The sequence below is a fragment of the Armigeres subalbatus genome, chromosome 1, assembly GCF_024139115.2.
Source record: "Armigeres subalbatus isolate Guangzhou_Male chromosome 1, GZ_Asu_2, whole genome shotgun sequence".
NCBI classification, from domain to species: Eukaryota; Metazoa; Arthropoda; class Insecta; order Diptera; family Culicidae; genus Armigeres; species Armigeres subalbatus.
In genome coordinates this window covers 103,908,337-103,927,956 of record NC_085139.1, presented here as the reverse complement: position 1 = coordinate 103,927,956, position 19,620 = coordinate 103,908,337, and the positions used below count along the sequence as shown (strand labels likewise).

At 42.7% G+C, this 19,620-nt stretch overlaps 1 protein-coding gene across 1 annotated transcript in view; it reads right to left on the bottom strand.

The window, feature by feature from the left end:
- Nucleotides 1-19,620, bottom strand: part of LOC134203947 (uncharacterized) — a 356,366-nt gene that overhangs the window by 303,397 nt on the left and 33,349 nt on the right. The gene's annotated exons all lie outside the window — the stretch shown is intronic.

Below are 19,620 nucleotides of genomic sequence, written 5' to 3'. Positions count from 1 at the left end.
GTAGTGAGACGTCTCACTATTCACTTCGTGCTTCTCACTTTCTACAGTGAGGAGTGATAAATAAGGAGTGAGAAGTAAGACGTCTCACTTCTCACTTCTCGCTGTAAAAAATGAAGAGCGCGAAGTGAGTAGTGAGATGTCTCACTACTCATTTCGTGCTTTTTACTTTTTACAGCTAGGAGTGATAAATTAGAAATGAGGAGAGACGTCTCACTTCTCACTCCTCATTTCTTACTTCTCACTGTGAAAAGTGAGTAGTGCGAAGTAGGTAGTGAGACGTCTCACTACTCATTTCGTGCTTCTCACTTTTTACTGTAAGAAGAGAAAAATTAAGAGTGAGAAGTGAGACGTCTCTCTCCTTATTTATAATTTCTCACTTTTCAAATGACTTATTCAGCCAAATGTCCTTTTTCGCCAAATGACCCTTTCGACCAAATGACCCTTTCTGCCAAATGGCCCTTTCGACCTCATACCCTCGGCCGAATCACCCTTTCGGCCAAACGACTGTTTCGGCTAAATGACCGAAATGGCCTTTTCGGTCGTTACCCTTCCAGCCAAATTACCCTTTCGGCCAAACAACCCTTTCGGCCAAATTACCCTTTTGGCCTAATGACCCTTGCAGCCAAACGACCCTTTCGGCCAAACAACCCTTTCGGCCAAATGACTTTCGGCCTAATGGTCTGTTCGGCCTAGTGGCATTTGGTCAAATGGCTTTCGGCCGAATGGGTTTCGGCCAAACGACCCTTCCTCATACCGTGTGCTGTTGCATTGTAAATAGCACCTTTCACAGAATAATCAATCAGAGTTGGTCTGATTGCAGTTCGGAAACTTACGCATGGAAATGAAATTCATAAAACTGATTCTTTCAATGCCACCTGACGGACAAGGTCTCCAGAGGGTTGTATACTATTTCGCCGAAAAACACTACGCGGAATTTTTTTTCGCGCTACGACATTCCGCGGAATGTATCAACTCTCCGAAACACGTTTCGCGGAATGCACCTTTTTTCCGAAAGACATTTCGCGGAATGTACCTTTTCACCGAAAATCATTCCTCGGAATGCCATTTGGCGGAATTCAATTAGAATAATCATCATTGAAATATTTATGGATTTCAGCTTAATTACATGCAATTTGGGTTATATTCTTTTGGATTGTGATTTAATGCAATAAAAGAAGGTAATGCCTTCTTTGAATGACCGCAACCGGTCAAAATAACGCAAAGTGAGGGGACAATACCTTCTAGAAATGAACGCGTTTGTTCGGTATAAAGAAAAGAAAGGAGGTAGCCCCTTCTATGAATTAACGCATCTGCCCGGAAAAGGGAAAAGATAATGCCTACTTTGAATGGATGCGTTTGCCCTAGAGATGGTCGGGTTTGCAAACCTGAATCCGACCCGAACCCGATCTGTAAATTTCCTTTGAACTCGGACCCGCCCCAAACTCGGAATAAAATTTTTATCTAACCCGAACCCGACCCGTACCCGAGCATGTTTGCATTCGTAAACCCGTACTCGATCCAAACCCGACACAATTGAAGCTCGCACTAAAGTCTTGCCCAAAAATTCAAACAAGACATTTTCGGTTTAATTTTTAAATCGAAAAAAATGTGAGCTCAAATAACGAACTAGCCTCACATTTTTTTTAAATCTTTATTAATGTGTTTTTTTAATCTACAGATTAAGTTCAACACCGAAGCCTCACAATTAACAATAAAATAATATTCAGTGTTTTATTTCCTAACCCTGTACCCGACCTGGGCCCGATTTGTTTTATCTCACAAATCCGTACCCGAACCCGAACTCGATATTGTACTACTTTTTCAAACCCGACCCGAACCCGTATAAGGCGAAAGGAGTTGATAATGCCTTCTTTAAAAGAACGCTTCTGCCCGATATAAGGCGAAGGGAAGAGTAACGCCTTCTTTGAATGGATGCATCTGTCCGGCATAAATCGAAAGGAGTTGATAATGCCTTCTTTAAAAGAACGCGTCTTCTCGGTATAAGGCGAAAAAAGGGGTAATGCCTCTTTTAAATGGATGCATTTGCCCGGTATAAGGCGAAAGGAGTTAATAATTCCTTCTTTTAAAGAACGCGTCTGCCCGGTTTAAGGCGAAAGCAGGGGTAACGTCTTCTCTAAATGGATGCATTTGCCCGATATAGGGCGAAAGGAATTGATAATTCCTTCTTTGAAAGAACGCGTCTGCCTGGTATACGGCGAAGGTAGGAGTAACGCCTTCTTTAAATGAACGCATCTGTGCGATATAAGGCGAAAGGAGTTGGCAATGCCTTCTTTGTATGGATGCGTCTGCCAGGTAAAAGGCAAAGGAGTTGTTAAAACCTTCTATAAAAGAACTAATCTGCCCGGTATATGACGAAGAAAAGGGTAATGCCTTTTTTTAATGGTAGAGTCTGTCCGGTACAAGGCGAAGGGAGGATGTAATGCCATATATTATTTATATTATATATATAAAACTCAATGTTTGTATGTTTGTATGTATGTTTGTATGTATGTTCCAGCATAACTTCTGAACGCATTGACCGATTTTAACCAAATTTGGAACACACATTATTTATCTTAAGGAGACGACGATAGGGGGGTTACGGATGCTGTTTGGGAAAGGGGGAGGGTGTGGGGGAGGGGTATTGCTTAGTCATCAATCAACTCAGTGTACCTTCTGAACCCCTTGGCCGATCTCAACCAAATTTGGAACACACATTCTTTATCTTAAGAAGACGACGGTTGGGGGGTTATGGATGCTGTTTGGAAAAGGGGGAGGGTGTGGGGAGGGGTATTGCTTAGTCATCAATCAACTCAGTGTACCTTCTGAACCCCTTGGCCGATCTCAACCAAATTTGGAACACACATTCTTTATCTTAAGAAGACGACGATTGGGGGGTTATGGATGCTGTTTGGAAAAAGGGGAGGGTGTGGGGGAGGGGTATTGCTTAGTCATCGATCAACTCAGTGTACCTTCTGAACCCCTTGGCCGATCTAAACCAAATTTGGAACACACATTCTTTATCTTAAGGAGACGACGATAGGGAGGTTTAGCATGCTCTTTGGAAATAAGAGATGGTATGTGGGGAGGGGCACGGTGTGTCTATGGGAAAACATTATTTTTCAAAAATCAGTATCTCTGAAACACCCACCACGTGAAAGTAGATGCTCTCCTCTTTCATATAGTGGGTGAACTAAAATGTTCTATCGGGGGATCTAGAACAATTATTATTTTTTTCACTATTTTTGGTACAAATTCCATAGAAATTTCAAGTGATAGCCGATTGTGTAAATGTATGAAAAAATGACCCCCGATAGAACATTTAAAAAATGCATCTACGTAAAAGAGGAAAACCTATACTTTCGTGTAGTGAGTGTTTTAGAGATACTGATTTTTTGAAAATAAGCCTCTTCGGACAAACACACCGTGGGTATTGTTTAACAATCGATCAACTCAATGTTAGTCTTGAGCCCCATCACCGATTTGAACCAAATTTGTATCAAATATTGTCTGCTCTAAGGAAACGATTTTAGTGGATATTGGTAGGTCCTTTTAAAATGGGGAGGTTGTGAGAGAGGGGTATTGTTTAGTTAGCGATCAATTCAGCATAACTTCTGAACCCATTTACCGATGTCCACCAATTTTGGAAACCATATTCTCTGTCTAAGGAAGACTATATCAGATTGGCTAGGACTATCATAGCTGAACGAGACCCTCTCGACCCCCTCGGGACCGTATTTTTCAAACGAATAGTTTAATATACCTTCTTATCGCATGGGTGAGGGTAGGGCGGCCCAAATATTTAAACACGTATTGTTTACCCAAACGAAACTGCCTATTTTAGAGAGGCTGGGAGGAGTTTTTGAAATGCGGGAGGATGTTGGGGTTGGGTATTGTTTAGAAAACGACTTAATTTAAAATCCCTCTTATTTAGTTCATCCGAGGTTCTTTGACATTGTACAATGCTCCGAAAACAATTCCTCAAAAATAGCAAATCCTCGACAATAACATTTCCCTGAAAATGACATATCCCTGAATGAAGCAGGCCATTAACATAACACTATTTGGCCTAAGGTCATTCAACATGAAGTGAATTTGGGATAATACTGAACAGCATCAGAAAAATCTTTCATAGAAAGCATGCATTTGCTGGGTATAAAGCAATGATAATTGTTACCCTTCATCGGAATCATAGTTTGCCCAGTGAAAAGCAATTAATAATGTGTTTCTTTCTGGATGGTGGATCTGATTGCTCCTTTAAAAGTAGGCATTTTCCCGGAATAAGGCAATGGTGGGTGTGATCCCTTCTTTAAAAATATGCGTTTTCCCGGAATAAGACATCGGTGGATGATTTCCCTTCTTTAGAAATAGACGTTTGCCCGGAATAAGGCTATTCAAACCCACAATCTCTTCTTCAAAATCAGTCAATATTTCCAAAAGCCTTCTTTTAATCAAATGTTGAAGTATCAACAAGTAAACACAATTACCCTGTTAACCAATTGGTTTTATTATTTTCCGATTGTGAAAAAAAAAAAGCGAACCAAACTGGCAACTCCGAGCAAGGCCGGGTACATAAAGCTAGTATTTGAATAAATACGCTTTTTCGGTATAAGACGAAAGGAAGAAATAAAGGATTATTCATAAAAACGTCATAATCTATAAATGACTTGCATCTATTATTGCAAACTAATGTAAAATGCATTCAAATTTGTTAATTTAAAAATGGCATAAAATCGAATTAACCCGTTTTCAGTATTTGAGCCATCTTATTGGCTGCTTGACAGGTTTCCTGCTCGATTTGCATATCCGCGTTTCTCTTATTCAGACCTCTAATCTGGCCCATCTGCCAGATATTATAAAAGATTTGTAAGGGGGGAATGGAAATTTTGAAAACTACTTCTACATATTTTGGGAGACTTCTCTTAGCCATGTGGGAAGATGCGTGGCTGCCTAGCAAGACTATGCTGAACAAGGCTGGGTTACACGTCTGGCCCGGTCTAGGAAATTTACAGAAAAAAAATTCTGCTTTTTTAGGTATATAAGTAGTAACGTAATACTCTCGTGTGAAACTTCGCAGGTAATAATTGTGGAAGTGCCGAATGAACATTAAGCTATTATTAATAATATTCCGCGAAATGCTGCATTCTGCGAAATAGTACATTCCGCCAAAAGTCATTTGGCGAAAAGGTACAGACCGCCAAATGTCGTACCGCGAAAAGTTACAAACCGCCAAGTGTTATTCCGCGAAATAGTTTTCGGTGAAATGTTATACAATCTCTCCAGAGAAATTGAAAAATAGATAGGAACAGCTTCTTACAAGTCTTTGGCCGCCAACGAGTTTTCAATAATTAAAAAGTCGGTGTAAGGCTTAGTTGAGTAAAGTAATACTAAAGACAAGTTGAGGTCGAAATACGTATTCTTGAACATACTGTAAAATTACAATCAAGTGGTGAAATTAAATGGAACAATGTATTCCACTGAGAAGCTCTGCATAATGTTCTTATCAACATGTATGTACTTACATTAACAGAAATTGATAATATTTACACAATTTACTCATCTGCTGGAAAGTCCAAAAAAGTTCAGTTTGAAGGAAAAGCACAGAAGGATTAATTTCATTTGGAAACCGAGAGAACGAAACGGACGTCTTTTGGGTTTACAAACGAAGAACTATGATGTAACATAAAGCGTCGCTTTGGACGATTTTTCGGACGTCAAATGCTTGAGTTGATGACTGCTAGCGCCTCTACAGGTGGAATCGCACAAAAATAGCCATGAACGATGAATTTAAATGAAGTGTTACGTCTGTTTGTCTGTGCCAGAACGGAACTCTTTTTGGGCTTTCGAACCAATACCTTTTGCTCTTTTACTTTTTTTATCAATACTTGTTATCCTTTTGGCATCCGAACGGAATCTTTTCAGGCTTCGGAATCCCAAAAGGATAATAGATTTAAATCTATTAAACCAATTGGTATCCCTAATACAGAAACAGAAAAAAATTCAGATGGCTCCACTCGAAATTCAAAAAGTATTTCTTTCGAATGTCAAAAAAGAATTTCGTTTGAAAGAAAGTCCAAAATAATTCCGTTCGGAAACCTAGAGAAAAGACTTCACGAACCGAGATTTATTGATTTTCTTAACGGAGCTTTTTTTGGCTTTCGGACGGAACTCTTCTGGGTTTTCGAATCGATTCCTTTTGCGCTTCCGAACAAAATCATTTAGGGCTTCGGTAGGAAATCCCATAAGTATTCTAATCGGAATTCCGTTCAGAATCCCAGAACGCTCCAATCGAAAGTCCAAAAGGATTCCGTTCGGAAGCCTAAACATATTCCGTTCGGAATTCTAATCAGAATTCCACCATTTTAGATTTATTTTCCGAATAGATTTATTTTGGGCTTCTGAATGGGATCTTTTTAGGCTTCCGAGATCAATCAAAGAATCTTTCCGTTTGGAGTTCTAAAAGGATTCTGTTTGGAGCCCAAAAGGAATCTCGTTCAGAAGCCTAAAAGGCTCTGCTCGGAATTCCAAAATGATACCGTTTGGAAAACTTATAGAATTCCGAACGAAATCCCATAACGGTTCTGCTTGAAAACCCAAAATGGTTCAATTGGAAAGTCCAACAGGATCTGTAATCTGTATGGCGTCTGTATGCAAGACCAAATGTCGGTATAAATACAGACATGTCTGAATGTCTGGCATCCCTGATGCGGAGTTGCCTGGACGAATGTGACATCCTGACATCCAAAATAACTGAAAGAGACAGTAATTGGTGCTCTTACCGAAGCCTAAGAATATATCCACTGACACATTAGCGCATAGACCGATTTGTCTTAGGAAGCCATGAGAGAACCGCCCACAAACGATTGGTACCGTACGCCAAAAATACGGACGGCCTGTGGTGGGAATTGCACAGGTAGCGACCTGGGAGGGAGAAACAGATAGGAAAAATGTGTGTGTCAAGCCGAGCTGAAATCTAGCTGTCAGTGTGAGCCGAAAACGAAACTCTCGGCAAGCAAATTTTTGAAGGCAATATAACAACAATAACACGCAAAAATTAATTTAGTCTTTTCAGGTAGGGCCTACGTTGATTGTTCTTTCTTGTTGAAAATTTACTTGTTGCATGACGACAGTATATAATTAATTTGATGTGTAGTATCAAGAGCTCCCTCCCAGGTAGCGACCAAACACAAGTGAGCTAAGTGTTTGGAACGCATTCACCAACTGGCATTGTTTGGAAAACGAAAAAATAAATGTAACTTTATTCCGCTAGGACCGATTTCAACCAAATTTAGTAAACATATTCTCCATCCTAAGGAGAAGATTGTGAGTATCTTGAATAAGCAGAGCAGGAACCACATATTCAGATGCCACGTGCCCTACCTGTCCGCTGGTTCGAAGTCAAAAGTTACAGATGGAGTTACTGCCCGGGCGAGCCTACTGCGATGGCAATCGAGGAGAGTGGTGAACACGAGTGAGTAGTTAGTATAAAGCTCGTTGTACACTTACTAGAATGTAAGAGCTTTTTCACACCCACACATGAGCATTGAGCATGAGCATGAGCATTATGACCGCACAATTCGTAGTTGCTACTCGGTGATTGACTAGAACTTGCGAAATTGTACAGAGAACACAATAAATGGGGCTTGGGACTAGCTACCCATTCTCAATGTACACGTTTCGGGAGCTCAAATATCTAAAGTCAATAACGGCGCCGGCCACGTCCTTACGGTCATATAGGAAGGGGAGGATTGTTAGTCCGACTCTCGTTGCTACTAGAGACCGAGAACACCTCTACATCTCCACGATTGTCTTGGGATAGGATATCGTTTTAGTTACAAAGGATAATTTATCTGGATTCACTTCGGTAAGTGATGCGATCTATGGGATGGGAAATAACACTCTCGCTGTCTGAAACCTTCACTTTCTGATTTATTCACTCACCCGCGCAAACCAGAACAAAATTACGACGACCGGCCGATCGTTTTGCCTTCCGCACAAAGCAAAACTAAACTTCGACGACCGGCCGATCCGCTTACTGAAGAAACACGACCGGATAAGAAACAAACTTTCACTTTCTGATTTATTTACTCACCCGCACAAAGCCAAACTAAACTTTGACGACCGGTCGATCCGCTGACTCGAAACAAGAGCCAACACGCACTGAACTAATTAACTTTACTACCGGCCGCGCAATGCAAAACACAAAATTTCGGCAAATCGCGCGATCGTTCGGCCGTCCGAAACAAGAGCCAACACGCACTGAACTAATTAACTTTATTACCGGCCGCGCAATGCAAATCTCAAAATTTCGGCAAATCGCGCGATCGTACGGCCGTCCGAAACAAGAGCCAACACGCACTGAACTAATTAACTTTACTACCAGCCGCGCAATGCAAAACACAAAATTTCGGCAAATCGCGCGATCGTTCGGCCGTCCGAAACAAGAGCCAACACGCACTGAACTAATTAACTTTACTACCAGCCGCGCAATGCAAAACACAAAATTTCGGCAAATCGCGCGATCGTTCGGCCGTCCGAAACAAGAGCCAACACGCACTGAACTAATTAACTTTACTACCGGCCGCGCAATCTGTAAGAGCTTTTTCACACCCACACAATAGAGGAAGTGAAATAGTTATATAGAAAAGAGGGAGGATGTGGAGGTAGGGGTACCGTTTAACTAAATTTGGTGCACAGGTTTTTTATCCTGAGTAGGCGATTATACAGGAGGCGGCAGAATCATTATTTGTTTTTATTTATTTGCTTGTCTTAGTACTAATCGTACAGACAGATACTACAGGTAATTATACTATTACGAGAAAAATGCGGCTGTGGTGGGAAGTGTTTGATTTTTTACCATTTCATTTATTTGGAAGGCTCAGTCGTGTGTGACTCTTTGCGGAGCCGCAATTCTCGAGTATGATATTATGTACAAGACGCCCGACGTTAACGACGTAAAGCACAGTTTAAGGCTTTATAATTCTTCCATTTACTTCCACTATAATCAACTTCGTTTGTATCAACAGGTACGTGTTATTTAATTATCACCAGCCAATAAGTTAATTTCGATAAAGTCACGCGGTGATCAAAACTATCCTAATTAAAGATACGTATTTCGTTTTCCACTTGAAAACTTCTTCAGTATTTTGTAATCAACTATAAAACACTAAAGAATATTTCAAGTAAAATCCCAGATTAATCCACCTAGCGGTGACGATGCCTTTCTCGATTCAATCGTTTGGTTTCGTCTTGGTGTGATACACATCATAACTAATTACATACATTATGGCTCTTGCAAACGCTGTACAAATCAACCAACCAAGCTTATATGGTTTAACACACCATTTTCTTCATAACTTTTGAACGCATTGACCGCATTGTGATTAAATTCAATAGTGGGTTGACAATAGTTGATTGACCTCAGATTAAGAGTAGTGGAGAGTGGAAAATGAAACGTGAGTAATGAGAAGTAAGAAGTGAGATGAGAATAGTGGGCAGAGAAAAGTGAACTGAGAACAGAGAGCACGCTAAAAACACTCACTCATATTTTTTAGTTTTTTTTGCACGAGAAAGGCACCAACACCGCTAGGTGGATTAATCAAGGTTTTTTTTATTAACAATTGGTAGTAAAATTTCCAAACAAATTTATTCAGAGATTCTGTATAATTTCTGCGAGACCAGTTTAAAAATCATTCGGAATACCAGCACTTTATCAGGATTATATGAAGTAATGTCAAAGTTTTTGCAGAAAATTTCTTTACGGGATTCTTCTTGAACATCCACCAGAAATTTTTTGAAGTTTTTTCTAAAGATTTTTTCTTGGATTATCGTAATTGTAATTTAGTGAACTTGTATTTTTGCCTTTCTCGTATACAAAGTATACGTAAAGGCTATATGTTCGCTCCAAAATAGAACTTTTTATAGGAGTCCCGGAGACCCATAGTGTTATATACCGATCGACTCAGCTCGACGAATTGAGGTGATGTCTGTGTGTGCGTGTGTGTGTATGTGTGTGTATATGTGTGTGCGCAAAATAATCTCACTCATTTTTCAGGCACTTGTCCTTAACCGATTTGCTCGCAACAAGTTGCATTCGACGCGGAATCTTGTCCCATTGTTTCTTATTGAAAATTTGCGGAGTCGGTCTATGGGATTATGGCCATGGCCAAAATACATTTTTTCAAAATCTCACTCGGTTTAGGCACTTACCCTCAGCCGATTTGCTCGTAACAAGTTGCAGATGCAGAATCCGGTCCCATTGTTTCCTGTTGAAAATTGGCCAGATCGGACTATGGGCTCAGAAGTTATGGCCAAAATACTTTTTTTTCACCAAAAGTGCGTAGAAATTACTCACTCGAAAAAAAAACGAGAAAGGCATCATCACCGCTAGGTGGATTAATCTGGGTTTTTTTTTCAAAATTGTAGCAGCAGTCATTTTCCAACCCCCCCCCCCCTCTACCCCTATATATAACCACGTAGTTTCTGGACATATGAGTTTTCAATTAATTGCATATTATTCGGAAACTAGGTCGCACGAAAACCATTTTTTTTGTTTAATACATGTGCTGTGCATATGCACAGCCAAAATATTTAACAAAAAACCATATGAGTTTTTCATAACATTGTAAAAATGTTCCAAGAGTTCATTTAAAAATTCCATCGGGATTTCCTTTGGAAAATCCTTTGCAAATGAATTCAGAAACTTCTTCGGAACCTCCTAAAGGAGTTGCTTTCAAATTTCACTAACTTCCCACAAATTCCTTCGAAAATTTCTATTGGACAACATCAGTAAGTTCCGTAAAGAATTCTTCTGGAAATTTGATCATAAATTCTTCTAAAGATTATTAGGGAATTTCTCCAAAAATTCCTCTAGTAAAATTTCAGAAATTTCTACAGGAATTAATCCAGGAATTATTTTATTATTTCTTGTGGGAATCGCTACAGGAAAAAATCCATTTATTCGGAAATTCATCCAGTTGTTCATTTGGAATTTCTTCTAGAATATTTTAGGACGAAGCTCTAGAAGTATACGAACGAATTACAAAAGGAATTTCCAAAGCTTTGTAAAAGAATATTCGACATTCCAAAGTCTTAAGAAGAATTTTCAGAAGATTTCCCATAGAAACTCCTGGAGAAATTTACAAGGACTTTCCGAATGTATTTCTGGAAGAATGTGCAATAGAATTACTGACGGATTTTTTTTGAAAATTATTAGGAACTCTTGGAGGAGCCCCCGAAAGTATTTTTGGAGGAATTTACAAATGATTTATTGAAGATTCTTCGAAGGAGAACTTGAGTGGATTTTCGAAAAGTATTCCTAAAGAATTTCTGGAAGAATTGAGGGTTTTACGAAGGAATTTACATTGAAATGTCAAATGAAATTTCCTAAAAAAAAATGCCTAAATCTCTCAAGATTTTTTTCGGGATGTCCTCCAAGATTTATTAAAATTGGCGAAAAATCATTTTTAAAAACAATTTTGGCGTAAACTAACAGATTTGTGGGAAAATATTCAGTATAGTGGGTCGCGTGAACCATCGTGTCTCAGTTGAACTCCGCCAGTTTTATTTTTTTTTTGAGCAATGATGTATATGTAATAAAATGTTTAATAAATGTTTGAGCTGTGTTATGAATTGTGCAGTCAAGAGTGCAGACTACTGGGTTTGCTTGAGCCTTGAAATTAATAACGTTTATGGCAGCGCACTCTAATTATCTCTCTCTATGTTGAAGAGGGTCCGGTAACTCAATATAATGGGCCTTCGAGCCGGATTATTGGGAAACAATACGGTTCAAAGAACCAAATGTTGGGTAGCCGTTTTCAATCAATGGGTCCTTCTTTTACTGGTTTCCAACTGGTTGAGAGTGAATCCTGAATTCCACAAAGATTGCACACACGGCTGTTCAAACTAAGCTTCAGGATTAGAACACAAGACCAAGAGTGTTATTCATGAATTTAAATAGGATGGTCGACTTCACTGAATGAATTGGTTATTTGCAACAAGCTCCATGGATCATATACAAGAATAAATTTCAATGTGATTCCTTACTGAACTTCAGGCAGTGGTAATCTCGGTCAATGATCGACCAGTTTGCATTGACCAGCTCTAGTTCTTACTGTTCTTGTTAATACTTATGAGTAATGGTCGGAAGATTATGGAACGACTGTAATGTGCTTTTAAATTACTCATCTGTTTCACCTTTTAGATGGAGTCAATGGAGTGAATTATAAAAACGTAACTTAATCTTTCGAAGCCGACGAAATGAATCTTCAAGCTCCAGAGCGCTGATTAACTAGGAAAGAAGCGGATACGAATTTGGTGGATCTGCTAAACCCTCTGACTGATTAGAGCTCTGTGTAAAGGTGAGATTCCGAAATGCCAAACGCAATGAAATCAGGGGGCAGCAGGGACTATGTCCAAGGGCTTGACGATCCCTCCCCAGTCCATCTGCGAGTTGTGGCGCCTGCCTAGGATGTGGTGGGGTTTGACAGTGGGCCCTGTTAAACCTCTATAAAAAGCTGCATGTATCCGCAAGTAGGCTTCGCCAAAGCGACCGTGTGCCGCTCAAAGCGCACAAGCCCAAGTCCTGGTGTTAGGTGGGACGCTAAACAGCCCTGACACGACGGCCCTCCGACGAGACAGGAGGTTTGCGCAGGCCCAATAAGCCGCCTTTAAAAACAACTATTACGAACGACATAGAAGATAATACGACTCGATACAATCGGCAACGACCAAGGCGACGAATAAAGGATCACGATTGGAAGCTTGGAACATGGAACTGCAAGTCGCTAGGCTTCGCAGGTTGCGACAGGATAATCTACGATGAATTACATCCCCGCAACTTCGATGTCGTAGCGCTGCAGGAAATCTGCTGGATAGGACAGAAAGTGTGGAAAAGCGGGCATCGAGCGGCTACCTTCTACCAAAGCTGTGGCACCACCAACGGGCTGGGAACCGGCTTCATAGTGCTGGGAAAGATGCGCCAACGCGTTTCTTCAACTATAGCATCATCAACGTGCACTGCCCACACGAAGGGAGATCCGACGACGAGAAAGAAGCGTTCTATGTGCAGCTGGAGCAGACATACGATGGATGCCCACTGCGGGACGTCAAAATCGTCATCGGTGACATGAACGCTCAGGTAGGAAGGGAGGAAATGTATAGACCGGTCATCGGACCGGATAGTCTGCACACCGTATCGAATGACAACGGCCAACGATGCATAAACTTCGCAGCCTCCCGCGGAATGGTAGTCCGAAGCACCTTCTTTCCCCGCAAAAATATCCACAAGGCCACATGGACATCACCTAACCAAGAAACGGAAAACCAAATCGACCACGTTCTAATCGACGGTAAATTCTTCTCCGACATCACGAACGTACGCACTTACCGCAGTGCGAATATTGAATCCGACCACTACCTCGTTGCAGTATGCCTGCGCTCAAAACTCTCGACGGTGTACAACACGCGTCGAAGTCGGACGCCGCGGCTTAATATTGGGCGGCTACAAGACGGTAGACTAGCCCAAGAATACGCGCAGCAGCTGGAAGTGGCACTCCCAACGGAAGAGCAGCTAGGCGCAGCATCTCTTGAAGATGGCTGGAGAGATATTCGATCCGCCATTGGAAGCACCGCAACCGCTGCACTAGGCACGGTGGCTCCGGATCAGAGAAACGACTGGTATGACGGCGAATGTGAGCAGTTAGTTGAGGAGAAGAATGCAGCATGGGCGAGATTGCTGCAACACCGCACGAGGGCGAACGAGGCACGGTACAAACGGGCGCGGAACAGACAAAACTCGATTTTCCGGAGGAAAAAGCGCCAGCAGGAAGATCGAGACCGTGAAGAGACGGAGCAACTGTACCGCGCTTATAACACACGAAAGTTCTATGAGAAGTTGAACCGTTCACGTAAGGGCCACGTGCCACAGCCCGATATGTGTAAGGACATAAACGGGAACCTTCTTACGAACGCGCGTGAGGTGATCCAAAGGTGGCGGCAGCACTACGAAGAGCACCTGAATGGCGATATGGCAGACAACGGTGGCGGTATGGTAATGAACCTAGGAGCACGCGCGCAGGACATGCGACTTCCGGCTCCGAATCTCCAGGAAATCCAGGAGGAGATCGGCCGGCTGAAAAACAACAAAGCCCCTGGAGTTGACCAACTACCAGGAGAGCTGTTTAAACACGGTGGTGAAGCACTGGCTAGAGCGTTGCACTGGGTGATTACCAAGGTTTGGGAGGATGAGGTTCTGCCGCAGGAGTGGATGGAAGGTGTCGTGTGTCCCATCTACAAAAAGGGCGATAAGCTGGATTGTAGCAACTACCGCGCAATCACATTGCTGAACGCCGCCTACAAGGTACTCTCCCAAATTTTATGCCGTCGACTAACACCAATTGCAAGAGAGTTCGTGGGGCAGTACCAGGCGGGATTTATGGGTGAACGCTCTACCACAGACAGAGTTCGTGGGGCAGTACCAGGCGGGATTTATGGGTGAACGCTCTACCACAGACCAGGTGATCGCCATACGTCAGGTATTGCAGAAATGCCGCGAATACAACGTGCCCACACATCATCTATTTATCGACTTTAAAGCCGCATATGATACAATCGATCGGAACCAGCTATGGCAGCTAATGCACGAAAACGGATTTCCGGATAAACTGATACGGTTGATCAAGGCGACGATGGATCGGGTGATGTGCGTAGTTCGAGTTTCAGGGGCATTCTCGAGTCCCTTCGAAACCCGTAGAGGGTTACGGCAAGGTGATGGTCTTTCGTGTCTGCTATTCAACATCGCTTTGGAGGGAATAATACGAAGGGCAGGGATTGACACGAGTGGTACGATTTTCACGAAGTCCGTCCAGTTATTTGGTTTCGCCGACGACATTGATATCATGGCACGTAACTTTGAGAGGATGGAGGAAGCCTACATCAGACTGAAAAGCGAAGCTAAACGGATTGGACTAGTCATCAACACGTCGAAGACGAAGTACATGATAGGAAGAGGCTCAAGAGAGGTCAATGTGAGCCACCCACCACGAGTTTCTATCGGTGGTGACGAAATCGAGGTGGTTGAAGAATTCGTGTACTTGGGCTCACTGGTGACCGCCGATAACGATACCAGCAGAGAAATTCGGAGACGTATAGTGGCTGGAAATCGTACGTACTTTGGACTCCGCAAGACGCTCCGATCGAATAGAGTTCGCCGCCGTACCAAACTGACAATCTACAAAACGCTTATAAGACCGGTAGTTCTCTACGGACACGAGACCTGGACGATGCTCGTGGAGGACCAACGCGCACTGGGAGTTTTCGAAAGGAAAGTGTTGCGTACCATCTATGGTGGGGTGCAGATGGCGGATGGTACGTGGAGGAGGCGAATGAACCACGAGTTGCATCAGCTGTTGGGAGAACCATCCATTATTCACACTGCGAAAATCGGACGACTGCGGTGGGACGGGCACGTAGCCAGAATGTCGGACAGTAATCCGGTGAAAATGGTTCTCGACAACGATCCGACGGGAACAAGAAGGCGAGGTGCACAGCGGGCAAGGTGGATCGATCAGGTGGAGGACGATTTGCGGACCCTCCGCAGACTGCGTGGTTGGCGAAGTGCAGCCATGAACCGAGCTGAATGGAGCTGTCTTTTATGTGCAGCACAGGCCACTCCGGCCTTAGTCTGATAATAAATAAATAAATAGTTTTTTGGCTCCCTCTCGTTCCCTCCGCTCTTTCAACACTCTTGCCTTGCTTTTTAGACGTACAAACTATGGAAAAAGCGATCCTATTTATAAAGTTTGTGCCACGCTCGATAAGTTTTCCCATCGTTTTGATTTAACATGTAATAGTGGTTCGTTCAAAAGAAGAATTGATAGTGTTAGGAATAATAATAATAATTAGCGTTAGTTTTCATGTTCAATTAGACAGATAAGTATTCGTTGAATGTACATTGATGTAATTTTTGTTTAAAAGATGCCGGTTATTTAACAAGTTCTGCTTGTTTTTCCTGCCAGAACAGATAACAACATCAGGCTATATATAATAACGGAATAATAACAACCAGGCTAGTTCGGAATGTTGCTGAAATTGTGAAACCCACAGAACTCCGTGATCTCATCGAGGCGAACGTAACTAAGATCCTCGACACCCATGTACAGCGGTTGAGTGCTCTTGCTAAACGACTGCGACGTTATGGAGAATGTTCGAAGAGGAAGGAGCAAAATCGAATGTTCAACATCAACGAAAGGGAGTTCTACAACCACATCCGAAACGATAAAGCCGACTTTGGCTAGGGCCTTCCGGAGATTGGAGAAGCCACGCAGTTTTGGTCCAATCTATGGAAGAACCCCGTCATACACAACGGCGATGGGGTGTGGATGGCAGAAGAAGAGCGATATTGTGGTGAAATTGGAGACATGACCGCTATCAACGTGACCGCCCAAGACATACGTGAGGCTACCCGGTATACCAGGAATTGGGCTGCACCAGGACCCGATTTTGTGCATACTTTTAAATAATATAATAATTCTATATGTTTATATAAATATAAATAATTCTGGTATAAAAAACTCACAACGGTCCACGGGCGGATGGCGGAATGCTTCAACACGGTACTAGATAACCCCGGGCAGCTAACGGAATTCATCACTGGGGGTGTCACTTATCCTCTGCCGAAGGATCGGAACACTTTGAACCCAGCCAAGTACAGACCAATAACGTGCCTTTCGAGTCTGTACAAAGTGCTGTCATCGGTAATAGCGTGGAGGGTGCAGAACCATGGCGACGTCAACAACCTGATGACCGAGGAACAAAAAGGTTGTCGACGTGACACACGAGGCTGCAAGGATCAGGTCATCATTGATGCAGTCGTTGTTGGGCAGGCCACCCACAAGCAAAGAAACCTGAGCATGGCGTATATCGACTATAAAAAGGCATACGACTCAGTACCTCACTCGTACCTTCTTAAGGTACTGCAGTTGTATAAGATAGACGGTAACGTCAACAGGCTAATGCAGCACGATATGGGGATGTGGAGCACATCCCTACATATTACCGACGGAGAAAAGGTGTTACGGTCCAGGACTCTCAGCATCAGGAGGGGCATATTCCAAGGCGATACCTTTGGTCCTCTATGGTTTTGCCTTGCCATGAACCCTCTTAGCAGAGCACTCAACCAACACAAATATGGCTATCATTTGAAAAGTGGAGAAAGGAGTACAAACATTACACACACCTTCTTTATGGACGACTTGAAGCTGTTTGCGAAATCTGTGGAGAAGCTGCACCAATTTCTGCGGTTTGTAACGGTATTCAGCAACGACATCCGGATGGAGTTTGGTATCGATAAATGTCGATCCATACATCTACACCGGGGTCACCTGGTGGATGCCGCCAGTTTCCACGTCAACGAACAGGAGGAGATTCGAAACATGGTTGAAGGCGAAACGTACAAGTTCCTAGGTTTCCTGCAACTGAAAGGAATTCGCCATACGACGATCAAGAAAGAGCTGCAGGAAAAGTTCTTGCATCGTGTCAACGGTATTTTGAAGAGCCTCTTGTCGGCCGTCGGCTTGTCTTGTCGGTGCCCTTGTTGACATACAGTTTCGGGGTGGTGAAGTGGACCAAGACTGACTTGGAGGCGTTAGAACGAGCAGTACGAGTGGCGTTCACTAAGCATCGCATGCGCCATCCAAAATCGTCCATTGAGAGAGTCACCCTGCCACGTACAGTAGGAGGAAGAGGCGTCACCGATATACAAACACAATGTGTTTCCCAGATCCAGCAGTTGCGAAGATACTTCGTGGAAAGCCAGAATCGCCACGAAATCCATCGCGCTGTGTGTGAAGCTGACCACGGATTCAGTGCCCTGCATCTGGCGCAGGAGGACTATCAGCTAAATTGCGACATCAAATCTGTCGACGAGATGATCGCATTGTGGAAGCAGAAGGAGTTGCATGGGACGCACCCCCATCAACTGGAGCTGGAATATATCGACAAAGCGGCGTCGAATACGTGGCTGCAGGGTGAACTCTTCTCAGAAACAGAAGGATTTATGGTAGCCATCCAGGACCGGGTAATTGCGACGAAGAACTATCGGCACTATATATTGCACGAAAACGTGGAGCCTTAGCTGATTCAGCCTATCTCGGTCGTCATAACGAAGTAGCCAAGATTGTGCACCAACAGCTTGATTTAAAGCACAACTTGGTTAACCAGTTTGTCGCCTACTACAAATATGTGCCTGTCCCGGTTCTGGAAAATAGTTTCGTGATTGCAAGATCATAACGGATGTCCTCATTCGTGCCAATCGGCCCGACAAAAGGATGAAGCGGGTAACCCTCATTGACATTGCTGTACCGCTAGACCATAATGTCCAAACAACATTCTCCAACAAGATAACGAAGTACCACGACTTGGCGGAGGAGTTGAAGCAGATGTGGCACCTGAAGGACGTGCGTATAATTCCGGTTGTTATCTCAGCAATCGGAATCGTCCCGAAATCTCTTCTGAGATCCTTAGGAGAGCTGGAACTATCTCATAACCTCCATAGCATCCAAAAAACAGTGGTTCTTGGAAACAACATCGCAACATCGTAAGAAGATTCCTAATATTATTATAGGTGGCTTTTGGTTTACTAACAGCATAAATCATTCATTATTCCTACAATACCTGTTTTGTTGTCCCTTTTTTGAGGAAACCCCTTCCCGACTAGTCTTGCTTCAAGCTGAAAAACATTACCCGCATGTTCCTTTACGCAAGAAAACTCTTTTGACTGTAGTGCATAGCTTTCTTTTTCGCTCGACTGTAGTATTGAGCTTATTTGGGAAATATTTGGCTTCGCAGTCTTGGAGGGAATTGAAAACTATGTTTTTATTCTTTTCCCGACGTTTCGGTCCATTTAGGGCCTTTTTCAAGGGGTCAAGGGGTCAAACACGTTAACAAATCGACCCCTTGAAAAAGGCCCTAAATGGACCGAAACGTCGGGAAAAGATTAAAAACATAGTTTTCGATTCCCTCCAAGACTGCGAAGCCAAATATTTCCCAAATGTAGTGCATAGCTTCACACCAGTCGGACACGGAACGATTTCTCATTCCCTTGGTAACTTTCACAGACTGTAGCTCGTCTGCTTGTCACCAACGGTTACCCAGATGTCTCGATTGTTGTGTTGATGAATGTCGTTCTATGTACATTCATTATTTTATTTAAAAAAAAATACATAAATTAAGAATAAGGTGACCAGCAAACATTCCGCGAACTGCTGGGAGTCTGTTTGAATAACCCCAAAATATACAAAAGCATTTGTGAATATTTGTCGATTCTTATAACTTTGCAAAATTTAATAAAAAAGTGCAGCATCCCGCGAAACGGACATTTTATGATCGCTTCAAGTAAGAATATAGCAGTATTAAATAAATACCAAATTGGCAAATTCATGCGCCACACAAACCACCCGATTGGAACCACACATCGCTGCATCACATCACCACAGAAACCAAATTATCCTATCAATCAAATAATTTTCCATCTCATGAATTGCTGCCACGAGCACGTATCGCACCTGCGGTTTCATGTTATGTAACAGATGAACATTTAATCAAGTCAAGAGCCCACTCCAC